Genomic DNA, 18,179 nt, shown 5'->3' with positions numbered 1-18,179 from the left:
AAGCTGTTACCTCTGCAGGGAAGCTTCTTTACCTTTTTACCTGGTAACCAAATATGGCTTCCCTAAAGAAAGCCTTGGTAATGAAAACCCTACCCCCAACTTGATTAAACCATTTATATATTTTTATGGTAGCCTATAAATTTCCTTCCTGATTTATATGACACATTGCATTTTGGACTCCAATTCTTCACTCTCTCCTATGTCCAAACACTTTGCCATGTAATTTTATAGCTCCTGCTACAGAAGAATGTGTACATCTCTACTGCCTTTGGGCTTCATCATGTAATTTGCTTTAGCCACTGAGATATTAACAGCCAGCCGGTAAGCTAGGACATGAAAACGTCGTTTGTGGTTAGATTGCCCCCAGTTAAAAGAACATATCATGGTTAGCCCACTGGTCCAAGAAGGATGAGACATGTGGAGCAAACACAACCTGAAGCTTCACCCTCTTTAACTGAGCCCAGCAGAGATGAGCAGAGCCACCAAACCACACCAAAGCCATGTGAAAATTAATGGGTTTTGCTGTATATGTGTCAGAGATTTTTGTAATTATCTGTTAGCAATAACTGACTGATACAACTTATAACAGGTGTGAACTGTTTTAAAATGGGAAATATAAGGCATGTCACATAATTTGTCTAAATCAATAAAGTGCAATCAATCCTATAGGTAACCACTGAGTAATTTTTACAGATGATGATTTTAGCTACCTGGAAGATGTTAGTGATAGCCAGAAAAATAGCTTACTGTCACTACCTGGATGATCATGAACTAGTCACTTAACCCCCCCAGGTAGTGTGTTTTCCCATCTTTAAAATGAAGGGAATGGACTCAGCAGTGGTAGTAAATAGGTTTGTCTTGAGAACTGACACCAGTTAATTGTTGTGACTTTCTGTAATGCTGTGCTGACAATAGCCCTAAGGCCTAATTTAAGTTCAGTCTGAGTGCCATGAGCAATTAGCAATGTCTTCCCTGGACAAAAGAGGGGGGTGTTGCAGCACTACAGCCACATATATGACACCCTTGGATTAGAGAATCTCTAACCTTCATTCCATATTTGACACCCCATCTCTCAAGGAGTCAATAAATTGATAGAGACAATAGAAGTGAGATCTAACTACAGTTTTGGACAGGTAAGAATTACCTATTTTCTCTTTTTTTATGTTTCTCAGCAAAGTGCTAATTACACAGAATTGTTTAATAAAGAATTGTGATTGTTTTATTATTTGTGGTAGCTCCACAGCTTGGGAGTTTACTCAGTGGGCTTATAAACCAGAAGTCTCTTAGATGCAAGTGACAAACACTCACCTTAAACTAACTTACAGAGGGAAAAAAAAGGTGAAACTTACTGACTTAACATGATTGAAAAGTCCAGGAGTTGTTGGCTTCTTGTATGGCTAGATTTGGGGCTCAAAATCATGTCACAGGACTTAGGCCTTTTCTATCCATCACTCAGTTCAGCTCCCCTCAGTGACCCTACATGGTAATACTGGCAGTTCTAAACTCCCTTAATAGTTTCAGGGAAAAAAAATGAAGACTGAGTCTTATTGGACCTAATTTACTGATCTTAAGTCATATACTTACTCCTAAACCAACCAGCTTTTCCAGGGGGAGTGTGGTATTGCATTGACCCTGCCAAGGACCCAATTGTGCCTTTTTGGAGGAATTGTAGTTGATTTTGATTTTCTTCTCTATAATTTTCCTATATATTCTGAATTTTCTACTATGACTACGTGATACCTTTATAATCAGAAAAAAATATTCATAAAAAGAGAACAAATAAGGAGGAGCAAAAGTTCTGATTGGTTCTTCTTTTGGACAATATATGACCTATATATAGTTCATATATTGAACCTATCTGTTACACTCAGTTCTGGTGAAATGAGATCTTAGATCTACCTCAGTTTTCCAAGCATTATACTACAAATTAAGACTTCATTTGATCTAGGCTGTTCTTCATTCTGCTAAAAATAATTTTTGCATGAAAGCTACTAGACAGCCTGACATGAGAAAACTTGATTTAAAATGTTCTTGATGTGCTAACAAAAGATCCTGGACACAGTGGTGTATATCTTTGTTCTATAGAGATGACTTGGTTATTTCTTGTGTTTTACATGCCACATTTATTTGCAGGGTTAAATGATGCTTCTAAACCTTCCACATAAACTTTGAGACAAACAAAAGGATAAAGTTAATTATAAATCTGGGAAAATCTGGTGTACCCAAATCAAATCTATGATGTAATGAGTCCACCATAACAATACTAACTTTGAATATGTATTTTTGACCCAAAGCCACATACTATATGAGATTTCCCCCAAGACCAAAGTGCATTGTTCAGCTCTCAAAAGGAATTCTTAAGAAGATTTCTCACTATACAAGAACCATGAAATAAGACTCCTGTCAATGTGCAATAGATTTGCAACTAATAGTATAATTAACAACATTGACTATTTTTATTTTTAGGCCACAATGAACTAAACAAGCAGATCTACATCTCGCTTATCCGGAATACTAGGATACCTCTTCCTTGACTACCTTCCTTCAGTTAAATTCTAATATTGCACCCCTGACCCCCACCCCACCCTGCCTTCAGCCAGTTCAATTTCTTCAGGTTCTGCTTCTGGAAGGGATTAGAATAAATCAATGATGCTAAGGTTAAAATAAATAATTCAAAAATGTTGTTCATTTTGCCTCTTAATATATTTTTATGTTTTTTAACAGTTTTTCTCTTTTCTTTTGGGGAAGACAGTGCTTTTACTTGTCTAAGTCAATATCTTAACCAAAAGAAATGGATGAAAATTTCATCATCTTAGCACACTAGTATGCAAAATCATATATATGTAAAATGTGGATTTCAGGGTACTCAAATCACATGTAAAGCCAACACCTTAAGACATATACATATTATTAAAAATTGCTTCCTCTGTGCATATCTGACTCAAACATCTACACAGATATATATAGATAGATAGATAGATAGATAGATAGATAGATAGATAGATAGATTTTATTCCAGAGAGACACAATGAAAATAGAATCAAAGAAATTATTTTGTGTTTCAGGAATAGCAAAAAGTCAAACTTGAACATTAAAACTCACCTCCAGTAACATTTCTCTTTTTAACAAAAGAAAAATTTTCCATGGAACACAGAAGTGGACATAAATCAGAATCTATAAAGGAGACGTTAATTTTGTCTAATCATTTCTCCAATGTTCTCGCTCCTCTGTTATCTGCAACCAAAAAGTGTTAACGTTTTAGTTACACTTTGGAGTCATTCTATCTGTTACACCAAAATGATACTGTGGATTTTGCACTATTGTACAAAACCTAGGAATGCTGCATTTCTGTAGATTAGGTACTCAGTTAAAATACTTAATTTAAAATGACATAATTTAGAAATAACAAGCTTCTTATAAAGCAAGATTGTTTTAGTAAATTATAGCATGCACCTAACAGTACAGTGTGCAACCATTAAAAGGGGCATTTAAAATGGTATGTAGAAATAATAAAAATGTTTATGATATGATTTTATGTATAAAAAAAGCTGAATTAGTGGGTATATTTAAATCTGGGAGGTTTCTTTATGGAAGAGGGGCTGGAAGAAGTTGCTGCTGCAGGTGGCCTGACTTTAGGAAGACCTGTTCTGAAGGATGGGAACTCTAAGATGAAAAGTGCTGGCCAATTCAGTTCCTGATGTCATCTTGTGCGACTGACCATGGATATGTTCAGGAGAACCTGAGGTCCAGCAGAGTTAGCCATGGGGCTGACAGGGTCTTGGTGCTCCAGCCGGGTATCAGGCATGAGCCTCTGAGGTGGGAGAGCCATGTTCAGGACACTGGACCAACAGAGACCACCCAGCCCCACGTAATATCACTCGGTGAGAGCTCTCCCAGAGATTCCGTCTCAACGTTAAGACCCAGCTCCACTCAACAACCAGCAAGCTCCAGTGCTGGACACCCCATGGCAAACAACTAGCAAGACAGGAATACAACCCCACCCATTAGCAGAGGCAGCCTAAAATCATAATAAGTTCAGAGACACCCCAAAACACACCACCAGATGCAGTCTGGCCCACCAGAAAGACAAGTTCCCGCCTCATCCAGCAGAACAAAGGCACCAGTCCCCTCCACCAGGAAGCCTACACAACCCACTGAACCAACCTTACCCATTGAGGGCAAACACCAAAAGCAACAGGAACTACGAACCTTCAGCCTGCGTAAAGGAGACCCAAAACACAGTAAACTAAGCAAAATGAGAAGACAGAGAAATACACAGCAGATGAAGGAGCAAGGTAAAAACCCACCAGACCAAACAAATGAAGAGGAAATAGGCAGTCTACCTGAAAAAGAATTCAGAGTAATGATAGTAAAGATGATCCAAAATCTTGGAAATAGAATGGAGAAAATACAAGAAACATTTAACAAGGACCTAGAAGAGCTAAACAGCAAACAAACAATGATGAACACAGTAAGTAAAATTAAAAATTTTCTAGAAGGAATAAATAGCAGAATAACTGAGGGAGAAGAATGGATAACTGAGCTGGAAGATAAAATAGTGGAAATAACTACTGCATTTCCATTCGTGGAAAATTCCCTAATATGGAAAAGGAAATAGTCAACCAAGTCTAGGAAGTACACAGAGTCCCATACAGGATAAATCCAAGGGGAAACATGCCAAAACACATATTAATCAAACTATCAAAAATTAAATACAAGGAAAAATATTAAAAAATATTAAAAGCAGCAAGGGAAAAGCAACAAATAATATATAAGGGAATGCCCATAAGGTTAACAGCTGATCTTTCAGCAGAAACTCTGCAAGCCAGAAGAGAGTGGTAGGACATATTTATAGTGATGAAAGGGAAAAACCTACAACCACGATTACTCTACCCAGCATGGATCTCATTCAGATTCAAAAAAGAAATTAAAACCTTTAAAGACAAGGAAAAGCTAAGAGAATTCAGCACCACCAAACCAGCTTTACAACAAATGCAAAAGGAACTTCTCTAGGCAGGAAACACAAGAAGAAAAAGACCTACAAAAACTGGGGCTTCCCTGGAGGTGCAGTGGTTGAGAATCTGCCTGCCAATGCAGGGCACAGGGGTTCAAGTCCTGGTTGGGAAGATCCCACATGCCGTGGAGCAACTAGGCCCATGAGCCACAATTACTGAGCCTGCGCGTCTGGAGCCTGTGCTCCACAGCAAGAGAGGCCACAATATTGAGAGGCCCGCGCACTTGATGAAGAGTGGCCCCCACTTGCTGCAACTAGAGAAAGCCTTCACAGAGAAACAAAGACCCAACACAGCCATAAATAAATAAATAAATAAATAAAATTAAGACCTACAAAAACGAACTGAAAACAATTAAGAAAATGGTAACAGGAACATACATATAGATAATTACTTTAAATGTAAATGGATTAAATGCTCCAACCAAAAGACACAGACTGGCAGACTGAATACAAAATCAAGACCCATAAATATGTTGTCTACAAGAGAACATATTTCAGACCTAGGGACACATAGAGACTGAAAGTGAGGGGATGGAAAAAGATATTCCACGCAAATGGAAAACAAAGAAAGCTGGAGTAGCAATTCTCATATCAGACAAAATAGATTTTGAAAAAAAGACTATTACAAGAGACAAAGGACACTACATAATGATCAAGGGATCAATCCAAGAAGAAGACATAACAATTGTAAATATTTATGCACCCAACATAGGAGCACCTCCATACATAAGGCAAATGCTAACAGCCATAAAACAGGAAATTGAAAGTAACACCATAAGAGTAGGGGACATTAATGCCCCACTTTTACCAATGGACAGATCAACCAGAATGAAAATAAATAAGGAAACACAAGCTTTTAATGATACATTAAACAAGATGGACATAATTGATGTTTATAGGACATTCCATCCAAAAACAACAGAATACACTTTTTTCTCAAGTGCTCATGGAACATTCTACAGGATAGATCATATCTTGATTCACAAATCACCTTGAGTAACCTTGGTAAATTTAAGAAAATTGAACTCGTATCATGTACATTTTCTGACCACAACGCTATGAGACTAGATATCAATTACAGGAAAAAAAAAACTCTAAAAAATACAAACATATGGAGGGTAAACAAAACACTACTAAATAACCAAGAGAGCACTGAAGAAATCAAAGACAAAATCAAAAAATACCTAGAGGGCTTCCCTGGTGGCGCAGTGGTTGAGCGTCCGCCTGCCGATGCAGGGGATGTGGGTTCGTGCCCCGGTCCGGGAAGATCCCACATGCCGCAGAGCGGCTGGGCCCGTGAGCCACGGCTGCTGGGCCTGCATGTCCGGAGCCTGTGCTCTGCAACGGGAGAGGCCACAACAGTGAGAGGCCCGCGTAGCACAAAAAAACAAACAAACAAACAAAAAAAACCTAGAAACACATGACAAAGAAAATACAATGACCCAACACCTATGGGATGCAGCAAAAGCAGTTCTAAGAGGGGAATTTATAGCAATACAATCCTACCTCAAGAAACACCTCAAAGAAACAACCTAACATTACAACAAAACTATTAAAGAAGGAAGAACAAAAAAAACCCAACGTTTGCAGAAGGAAATAAATCAGAAAGATCATATCAGAAATGAATGAAAAAGAAATGAAGGAAATGATAGCTAATATCAATAAAACTAAAAACTGGTTCTTTGATAAGGTAAACAAAATTGATAAAACATTAGCCAGACTCATCATGAAAAAAAGGGAGAAGACTCAAATCAATAGAATTAGAAACGAAAAAGAAGTAACAATTGACACTGCAGAAATACAAAGGATCATGAGAGATTACTACAAGCAACTATATGCCAATAAAATGTACAATCTGGAAGAAATGGACACATTCCTACAAAAGCACAACCTTCTGAGACTGAAGCAGCAAGAAACAGAAAATACAAACAGACCAATCATAAGCACTGAAATTCAAACTGTAATTAAAAAACTTCCAACAAACAAAAGCCCAGGACCTGATGGCTTCACAGGCGAAGTCTATCAAACATTTAGAGAAGAGCTAACACCTATCCTTCTCAAACTCTTCCAAAATATAGCAGAGGGAAAAACACTCCCAAACTCATTCTACGAGGACATCATCACCCTGATACCCAAACCAGACAAAGATGTCACAAAGAAGAAAACTACAGGCCAATATCACTGATGAATACAGATGCAAAAATCCTCAACAAAATACTAGCAAAGAGACTCCAACAGCACATTCACCGGATCATGTACCATAATCCAGTGAGGTTTATCCCAGGGATGCAAGGATTCTTCAATAGAAACAAATCAATCAATGTGACACACCATTTTAACAAATTGAAGGAGAAAAACCATATGATCGTCTCAATAGATGCAGGAAAAGCTTTTGACAAAATTCAACTCCCAATTATGATAAAAACTCTCCAGAAGGTAGCCATAGAGGGAACTTACCTCAACATAATAAAGGCTATATGACAAACTCACAGCCAACATCATTCTCAATGGTGAAAAACTGAAACCATTTCCTCTAAAATAAGGAATAAATCAAGGTTGCCCACTCTCACCACTATTACTCAACATAGTTTGGGATGTTTTAGCCACAGCAATCAGAGAAGAAGAAGAAATAAAATGAATCTAAATTGGAAAAGCAGAAGTAAAGCTTTCACTGTTTGCAGATGACATGATAATACTATACCTAGAGAATCCTAAAGATGCTACCTTAAAACTAATAGAGCTAATCAATGAATTTGGTATAGTAGCAGGATACAAAAGGAATGCACAGAAATCTCTTGCATTCTTATACACTAACGATGAAAAATCTGAAACAGAAATTAAGGAAATGCTCCCATTTACCACTGCAACAAGAATAAAATACCTACGAATAAACCTACCTAAGGAGAGAAAAGACTTGCATGCAGAAAACTATAAGACACTGACAAAAGAAATTAAAGATGATACAAACAGATGAAGAGATATACCATGTTCTTCAATAAGAAGAAACAACATTGTGAAAATGACTGTACTACCCAAAGCAATCTACAGATTCAATGCAATCCTATCAAACTACCAATGGCATTTTTCACAGAACTAGAACAAAAAATTTCACAATTTGTATGGAAACACAAAAGACCCCAAATAGCCAAAGCAATCCTGAAAAAGAAAAACGGAGCTGGAGTAGTCAGGCTCCCTGACTTCAGACTATACTACAAAGTTACAGTAATCAAGACAGTATAGTACTGGCACAAAAACAGAAATATAGATCAATGGAACAGGATAGAAAGCCCAGAGATAAACGCATGCACATGTGGTCACCTTATCTTTGATAAAGGTGGCAAGAATATTCAATGGAGAAAAGACAGCCTTTTCAATAGGTGGAGCTGGGAAAGCTGGACAGCTACATATAAAAGAATGAAATTAGAACACTCCCTAACACCATACACAAAAATAAACTCAAAATGGATTAAAGACCTAAATGTAAGGCCAGACACTAAAAAACTCTGAGAGGAAAACATAGGAAGAACACTCTATGACATAAGCTATAGCAAAATCCTTTCTGACCCACCTCCTAGAGAAATGGAAATAAAAACAAAAATAAACTAATGGGACAGACCTAATGAAACTTAAAAGCTTTTGCACAGCCAAGGGAACTATAAACAAGATGAAAAGACAACCCTCAGAATGGTAGACAATATTTGCAAATGAAGCAACTGACAAAGGATTAATCTCCAAAATATACAAGCAGCTCATGCAGCTCAGTATCAAAAAAACAAACAACCCAATGCAAAAATGGGCAGAAGACCTAAACAGACATTTCTCCAAAGAAGACAGACAGGTTGCCAATAAACACACTAAAGGATACTCAACATCACTAACCATTAGAGAAATGCAAATCAAAACTACAATGAGGTATCACCTAACACCAGTGAGAATGGGCATCATCAAAAAATCTACAAACATTAAATGCTGGAGAAGCTGTGGAGAAAAGGAACCCTCCTGCAGTGTTGATGGGAATGTAAATTGATACAGCCACTATGGAAAACAGTAAGGAGGTTCCTTAAAAAACTAAAAATAGAATTACCATATTACCCAGCAATCCCACTACTGGGCATATACCCAGAGAAAACCATAATTCAAAAAGAGACATGCACCTCAATATTCACTGCAGCACTATTTACAATAGCCAGGTCACAGAAGCAACCTAAATGTCCACTGACAGAGTAATGGATAAAGAAGATGTGGTACATATATAGCATGGAATATTAAAGGAACCATAAAAAGGAATGAAACTGTGTCATTTGTAGAGATGTGGATGGACCTAGAGACTGTCATACAGAGTGAAGTGAGAAAGAGAAAAACAAATAACGTATATCAACGCACATATGTGGACTCTAGTAAAATGGTACCGATGAACCAGTTTACAGGGCAGAAATAGAGACACAGATGCAGAGAACAAACATATGGATACCAAGGGTGGGAAAGGGGAGGATGGGATGAAGTCCATATATATGGAATCTAAAAAAAAAAAAAAAAAAAAAAAGAGGTTCTAATGAACCTAGGTGCAGGACAGGAATAAAGATGCAGACATAGAGAATGGACTTGAGGACACGGGGAGGAGGAAGTGTAAACTGGGACAGAGTGAGAGTATAGTTTTATATATGTACACTACCAAATGTAAAATAGCTAGCTAGTGGGAAGTAGCTGCATCCCACAGGGAGATCTCCATGCTTTGTGACCACCTAGAGGTGTGGATGGGGGAGTGGGAGGGAGACGCAAGAGGGAGGGGATATGGGGATATATGTATACGTATAGCTGATTCACTTTGTTATACAGCAGAAACTAACACAACAACGTAAAGCAATTATACTCCAATATAGATGTTAAAAAAAAAGCTGAATTAGAAAATGTGTCACAACTATAAATACAAAAGGTTAAAGACAAGGCTTAGAAAGAAACTTGCAAAAAGATGAAAAGTTGTGATTGAGTACTGGGATTAGAGATGACTTATTTTAATATCTTTTTCAATATTGGTAATAATGATTTCAATTGAAAGGAACAAAGTTAACATCTTCATACTTAGCTATGGTTGTTTCTATTGTTAACAGATATTCATGGATATGCTTGTGAAAGTTCATAATATCAACTGTCTTTTATTTCTTAAACACCTAGTTGTGGAACATAAATCCCCCTGTTAAAGCATCCTCTGTTTAAGATTTCTCATCTGATTTCCCCATGTCGTCTTAGTCAGTGAATGCTATTAGCTGATGAGTTTGATTCATTTTCCTTCAGTTAAGAGCAAATATTTTTGTTATTCAAATTATGTTCATCATGCTTCTAATTATATACAAAGCATTTTTCCTTCAAACTCTTTCATGACATTATTGGTATACAGTAAGCATATGCACATTTTCACCAAGAATTTCAAGCTAATGCAGCTTAAAAAACATCAGTCTACCCAGAAATATGCATATGTTGACTTTACTTTGATTTTGTAACTACAAAGGAAAGTAAAAGGACAATTGGAAATGTCTTGCATACATAAAAATGAATAATTGAGTATCAGACTTATGAAACATTTGTATATATATATTGTATATATATATGTTACATATACACACATATACACACACATATATATACAATTTAGATATACAATTTAGATTTGAATATTCATCTATTGCTTCATGCCATTGAATAGGGGGAAGTAATCTTCCTGCAATCATTAAAGCAAATTTTGATATCTGTCATGACATAACACTCAAAAGGCAGCTACAGGGATGCAGAACCTTGTGTGTCAGGGAACACACAACTCTACCACCAGATAACTCCCACAAGTCATTATCATGGTCTCAAGAAAGATCCCTAGTGGTCCTTCTCTTTCTTTCATGTTGCCTTTATCACTATTACCACAACCCAACTTTCTCTCCTTTACCAAGCTACCACCTACCCAATACTGAAGAACTCCTTGTCTCACCTTGAGTTCTTAAAATTGAAGGTCACAATGCAAAAATGTGTGAATTTGATTTTTTCAATAGCTTAGTCCCACAGTGGACTTCTGCATATACGAAATTTAAACAGTAAATTTTAAAGCCCACAGCATCACATTCTCCTCCCACCATACTAAATTTCTATTACATCTCAAAATGGCAAGAACCATGGTCCATAGTATGCAGAACCATAACTTTTTTCTAGCCACCTTCTCTCTTGAGAGAAACCCCTGTGATCTTTGATGTTTTCTCTCAGCCCCACTCATGTTCCTGCCCAGACCCTATTATGGTCAGTATGTGACTATTTATATCTCATTTTGATAATCAGGGCCCCAAAGGACTTTTGTCTCATCAGTATCAGAAGTAATACTAGAAATTTAATTTTAAAACCTATCCTAAGCAAGAAGAGATGAATGGGTTTAGTATGCTGTGTCATTATAATAAGAGTCATGATTTCTTGAGAACTTGGAGGCCAGGCATTATGCAAAACACTTTTACTCTCATTTGATCCACACAAAATCTCATTTGACAGATAAAAACATTGAGGAATATTCAAATTCAGGTCTGACTGACTCCAATGCTCTAGCACTGTACTCCACTACCATCTAACACCTACATTGAACAGATCTATACCTAAATCCTGCCCCCATGCCTAAACTGCCCTGTTCATCATCTCTATGCTCATAGGTCCTGCACTCATATTTATTAAAGACCTTTAAACAAACCCAATAATGGCTATAAAATGAGACCATTTTCAGAAGGGAGTTGGGAACTTGAGCCCAGGAACAATGACTAAGAGAATAACAAACATGTCTTCACAGCCCTGTGATAGAAAGGCACAGTTGTGACTTGAGATACAGGGATATCAAGCAGCTGTCTTTGAGTGGATATATATTTTCATTTCTCTTTGATATAAATACCTAAGATCTGAATGGCTGGGTTAAACACTATATGCACATTTAACTTGTGGAGAGACCTACAGTTTCTCCAAAGTGATTTGCAATTTTACATTTCTATCACCAGGATATGAGAGATATACAAACTGGCAATTTGTGTATCTTATTTTGTGAAGTCAATATTCAAGTAGTTTGTCAAATTTTCTATTGGGTTGCTTATCTTCTTGTAACTGAGTTGTAATTGTTCTTTTTCAGGATACAAGTCCTTTGTCAAATATACATATTGGAATATTTTCTCCCATTCTATGTCTTGTCTTCTCATTTTCTTAATGGATATCTTTTGAAGAGTAAAAGTTTTGAATTTTTATAAGGTTCAATTTATCATTTTTTCATTTTTCATGAATATTTTCTCCTACTTTTTAAATAGTTTTATAGCACTAGATTTATATTTAGATTTATTACACCTTTAATTATTGTGTATGACATGAAGTAATGGCTAATAATGTTCCTATTTAAAAATATATCTTTCTAATTGATTCAGCATCATTTGTTTGAAAAGACATTTTCCCCCATTGAATTGTCTTGACATTTTTGTTGAAAATCAATTGACCATGTATTTCTGGACTATTCCTGTGCTTTCTACTCTGTTTCATTGATCTATGTACCTATCCTCTTGACAACACTCCAATATCTTAATTGCTGTAGTTTACAGTATGTCTTTAAATCAGAAAATATACGATCTCCAAATTCGCCCTTAAAAAAACTATTTTGACTATTCTAGGTCATTTAAATTTTCATATAAATTTTAGAATCAGCTTATCAATTTCCAAAAACTCTTGCTACATTTTGTTGGAACTGCATAGAATTTAAAGATCAATGTTGGAACAATTGATATTTTAACAATATGAAGTTTTCCAGTCCATGAGCATGGTACATTGTTCCATTTAGTTAGAGTATCTATAATTTCTCTAAGCAATATTTTGTGAGTTTCAGTGTAAAGGTCATAAATGAATGTTATTACATTTCTTTAATAATGAATAATTAATTCAACTTCAATAATCTCATTTTCTAATTGTTTCCAATTGTTTGCTGTCAGTATATAAAAATAGTTGACTTTTACCCTACAAACTTGATAACTTCATTTATTACTTTTAATAACTGTTTTATCAATTTCTAAGACTTTCCTACATAAACAGTCATGTTGTCCAAAAACCACAACAGTTACTTCTTCCATTCCTAAGTTTATGCCTTTTTTGAAATTGTCTTGTATGGGAATAGAATCTAAGAAAGAGTGAACATATGTATATGTATAACTGACTCGCTGCTATGCAACAGAAACTAACACAACATTATCAGCTATACCCCAGTTAAAAAAAAAAAATCTTGCCTTATTGTAATGGCTAGAACCTCCAATACAATGTTGAAACAAGTAGTAAGAGTAGACATATTCATATTGTTCCTGATGTTAATGGAAAAGCATTTAATACTTAATGACTAAATATAATATTAGCCACAAGTTTTTCCGTAGGTGTCTTAAGACTGAAGTAGTTCCCTGCTGTTCCAGTTTTAAAGTTATTTTAAAATCATAAGTAAGGGTTAAATTTTGTATAGTGTTCACTCTTCATTTATTGAAGTACCATACGAATTTCCCCCTTTTAATATTAACATTTATTTCTGAATGTTAAATCAATCTTGCATTCCTTGAATAAACCTCACTTGATCATGCTGTATTACCCTTTTAATATATAGCTGGATTCAATTTTTAGGAATTCATCTGTGTATATGTTCATGAGGGCTACTTGTCTAGTTCTTTTTTTCTTTAATACTAATGTCTGCTACGTGGACGATGAGTACAGCATGCAATACAGTGCCAGGGGCTCCCAGTCCTACTACACAGTGGCCCACGCCATCTCTGAGAGGGTGAAGAAACAGTCGGCCCTCCTCATCAATGGGACCCTGAAGCATTATCAGCTCCAGGGCCTGGAATGGATGGTTTCTCTGTATAATAACAATTTGAACAGAATCTTCACTGATGAAATGGGGCTGGGAAAGACCATACAGACCATTGCACTCATCACTTATCTGATGGAGCACAAAAGACTCAATGGCCCCTATCTCATCATTGTTCCCCCTTTTGACTCTAACTGGACGTATGAATTTGACAAATGGGTTCCTTCTGTGGTGAAAATTTCTTACAAGGGCACCCTTGCCATGCGTCACTCCTCCCTCGTCCCCAAGTTATGGAGTGGCAAATTCAATGTCCTCCTGACTACTTATGAGTACATTTTAAAGACAAGCACATTCTTGAAAAGACTCGCTGGAAATACATGATAGTGGACGAAGGCCACCGAATAAAGAATCACCACTGCAAGCTGACTCAGGTCCTGAACACTCACTACGTGGCCCCCAGAAGGATCCTCTTGACCGGGATCCCCCTGCAGAATAAGTCCCCGGAACTCTGGGCCCTCCTCAACTTCCTCCTTCCTACAATTTTTAAGAGCTGCGGCACGTTTGAGAAGTGGTTTAATGCTCCATTTGCCAAGACTGGAGAGAGGGTGGACTTAAATGAAGAAGAAACTATATTGATCATCAGGCATCTGCATAAGGTGTTGAGACCATTTTTACTGAGGAGACTGAAGAAAGAAATTGAATCCCAGCTTCCAGAAAAAGTTGAATATGTGATCAAGTGTGGCATGTCAGCTCTGCAGAAGATTTTGTATCGCCATATGCAAGCCAAAGGATCCTCCTCGCAGATGGTTCGGAGAAAGGTAAGAAGGGGAAAGGAGGTGCTAAGACACTTATGAACACTATCATGCAGTTGAGAAAAATCTGCAATCACCCATATGTGTTTCAGCACATTGAAGAATCCTTTCCTGAACACCTGGGCTATTCAAATGGGGTCATCAATGGGGCTGAGCTGTATCAGGCCTCATGAAAGTTTGAGCTACTTGATCTTATCCTACCAAAACTGAGAGCGACTAATCACCGCATCCTGCTTTTCTGCTAGCTGACGTCTCTCATGACCATCATGGAGGATTACTTTGCTTTTCGGAACTTCCTTTACTTGCGCCTTGATGGTACCACCAATTCTTAAGATCATGCTGCTTTGCTGAAGAAATTCAACGAACCTCTGTCCCAGTATTTCATTTTCTTGCTGAGCACAAGAGCTGGAGGCTTGGGCTTAAATCTCCAGGCAGCTGATATCATGGTCATTTTTGACAGCGACTGGAATCCTCATCAGGACCTGCAAGCACAAGACCGCACTCAGCGCATCGGCCAGCAGAACGACGTCCGCGTGCTGAGACTCTTCACCGTGAATAGTGTGGAGGAAAAGATCCTCGCAGCCGCAAAGTACAAGCTGAATGTGGATCAGAAAGTGATCCGGGCAGGCATGTTTTATCAGAAGTCTTCAAGCCACGAGCGGAGGGCATTCCGGCAAGCCGTACTGAAGCACGGAGAGGAAAATGAGGAAGAAGATGAAGTACCCGACGATGAGACTCTGAACCAAATGATCGCTCGACGAGACGAGGAATTTGGTCTTTTTATGTGCATGGACATGGACCAGCGGAGGGAGGATGTCAGGAACCCAAAACAAAAGCCCCGCTTGATGGAGGAAGATGAGCTGCCCTCCTGGATTATTAAAGATGACGCGATGGAACGGCTGATGTGTGAAGAAGAGGAGGAGAAGATCTTCGGGAGGGGGTCTCGCCAGCGCCAGGACCTGGACTACAGCGACACCCTCCCAGAGAAGCAGTGGCTTAGGGCCACTGAAGACGGCAATTTGGAAGAAATGGAAGAGGAAGTATGGCTTAAGAAGAGAAAAAGACGAAGAAATGTGGATAAAGATCCTGTAGAAGTTGTGGAAAAGGCCAAGAAGAGGAGAGGTCGCCCTCCAGCTGAGAAACTGTCGCCGAATCCTCCTAAACTGACAAAGCAGATGAACACTATCATTGATACTGTGACAAACTACAAAGACAGGTGTAACGTGGAGAAGGTGCCCAGTAATTCTCAGGTGGAAATAGAAGGAAACAGCTCGGGGTGACAGCTCAGTGAAGTCTTCATTCAGTTACCTTCAAGAAAAGAATTACCAGAACACTATGAATTAATTAGGAAACCTGTGGATTTCAAAACATATATAAAGTATTATACTAATGCTGACCTCATAAAATTAATTGGTAAGTGTTCCCTCCTCTGCTCTTTTTGCTACATTTTTTGAGGTTGTGCTCTTAACTCTTCCTTACATGTTTAGTAGAATTTTGAATTTACCAGTAAAGACACCTGGCTTAGAGTTTACTTTATGGGAAATTTAAAAAATAATTTAGTTTCTTTATTAGATACTGGTTATTTCTTAATATCTGTTTCCTCAAGAATGACCTTTGGTAGTTTGCGATGTTTGAGGAATTTTTTCATTTAATCTTGGTTGATAAATGTGTTGGCATAATGCTATTCATAAGGCTGTTATTATCCCCTTAGTATCTATAGACTCTGTACTGATAATCCCTTTTATTACTAATATTGTGATTTATTACTTTATTTATTTTAACATCTTTATTGGAGTATAACTGCTTTACAATGTTGTGTTAGTTTCTGCAGTATAAAAAAGTGGGTCAGCTATATGTGTACATATATCCCCATATCCCCTACCTCTTGCATCTCCCTGCCACTCTCCCTACCCCACCCCTCTAGATGGTCACAAAGCACTGAGTTGATCTCCCCATGCAAAGCAGCTGCTTCCCACTAGCTATCTAATTTACATTTGGTAGTGTATTTATGTCAATGCTACACTGTCACTTCGTCCCAGCTTACCCTTCCCTCTCCCCATGGCCTCAAGTCAATTCTCTACGTCTGCATCTTTATTCCTGTCCTGCCCCTAAGTTCATCAGAACCTTTTCTTTTTTAGATTCCATATATATGTGTTATCATATGGTATTTGTTTTTCTCTTTCTGACTTACTTCACTCTGTATGACAGACTCTAGGTTCATCCACCTCACTACAAATAACTCAATTTCATTTCATTTTATGGCTGAGTAATATTCCATTGTAATATGTACCGCATCTTCTTTATCCATTCAACTGTAGATGGGAATTTAGGTTGCTTCCATGACCTGGCTATTGTAAATAAGTGCTGCAATGAACGTTGCGGTTCATGTATCTCTTAGGAGGGTTCCCTTTTCTCCACACCCTCTCCAGCATTTATTGTTTGTTGATTTTTTGATGATGGCCATTCTGACTGGTGTGAGGTGATACCTCATTGTAGCTTTGATTTGCATTTCTCTAATGATTAGTGATGTTGAGCATCCTTTCATGTGTTTGTTGGCAATCTGTATATCTTCTTTGGAGAAGTGTCTATTTAGGTCTTCTGTCCATTTTTGGATTGGGTTGTTTGTTTTTTTGATATTGAGTTGCATGAGCTGCTTGCATATTTTGGAGATTAATCCTTTGTCAGTTGCTTTGTTTGCAAATATTTCTCCCATTCTGAAGGTTGTCTTTTCATCTTGCTTATGGTTTCCATTGCTGTGCAAAAGCTTTTAAGTTTCACTAGGTCGGTCCCATTTGTTTATTTTTGTTTTTATTTCCATATCTCTAGGAGGTGGGTCAGAAAGGATCTTGCTGTGACTTATGTCATAGTACTCTTCCTATGTTTTCCTCTAAGAGTTTTATAGTGTCTGGCCTTACATTTAGGTCTTTAATCCATTTTGAGTTTCTTTTTGTGTATGGTATTAGGGAGTGTTCTAATTTCATTCTTTTACACGTGGCTGTCCAGTTTTCCCAGCTCCACCTGTTAAAGAGGCTGTTTTTCTCCATTGTATAGTCTTGTCTCCTTTATCAAAGATAAAGTGACCATATGTATGTGGGTTTATCCCTGGGCTTTCTATCCTGTTCCATTGATCTATATTTCTGTTTTTGTGCCAGTACCACACTGTCTTCATAACTGTAGCTTTGTAGTATAGTTTGAAGTCAGGGAGCCTGATTCCTCCAGCTCCACTTTGCTTTCTCAAGATGGTTTTGACTATTCATGGTCTTTTGTGTTCCCATACAAATTGTGCAATTTTTTGTTCTAGTTCTGTGAAAAATGCCATTGGTAGTTTGATAGGGATTGAATTGGATCTGTAGATTGCTTTGGGTAGTAGAGTCATTTTCACAATGTTGATTTTTCCAATCCAAGAACATGGTATATCTCTCCATCTATTTGTATCATCTTTAATTTTTTCAACAGTGTCTTATAATTTTCTGCATACAGGTCTTTTGTCTCCTTAGGTAGGTTTATTCCTAGGTAT

General features: G+C 37.5%; 1 pseudogene; it reads left to right on the top strand.

Moving 5' to 3' along the window:
* Positions 1-6,638: 6,638 nt before the first annotated feature.
* LOC131752538 (probable global transcription activator SNF2L2 pseudogene) lies at positions 6,639-17,971 on the top strand (annotated as a pseudogene).
* Positions 17,972-18,179: the final 208 nt, after the last annotated feature.

The sequence above is a fragment of the Kogia breviceps genome, chromosome 3 (assembly GCF_026419965.1).
Source record: "Kogia breviceps isolate mKogBre1 chromosome 3, mKogBre1 haplotype 1, whole genome shotgun sequence".
NCBI lineage: Eukaryota > Metazoa > Chordata > Mammalia > Artiodactyla > Physeteridae > Kogia > Kogia breviceps.
This window is presented reverse-complemented; position numbering and strand designations above follow the sequence as displayed.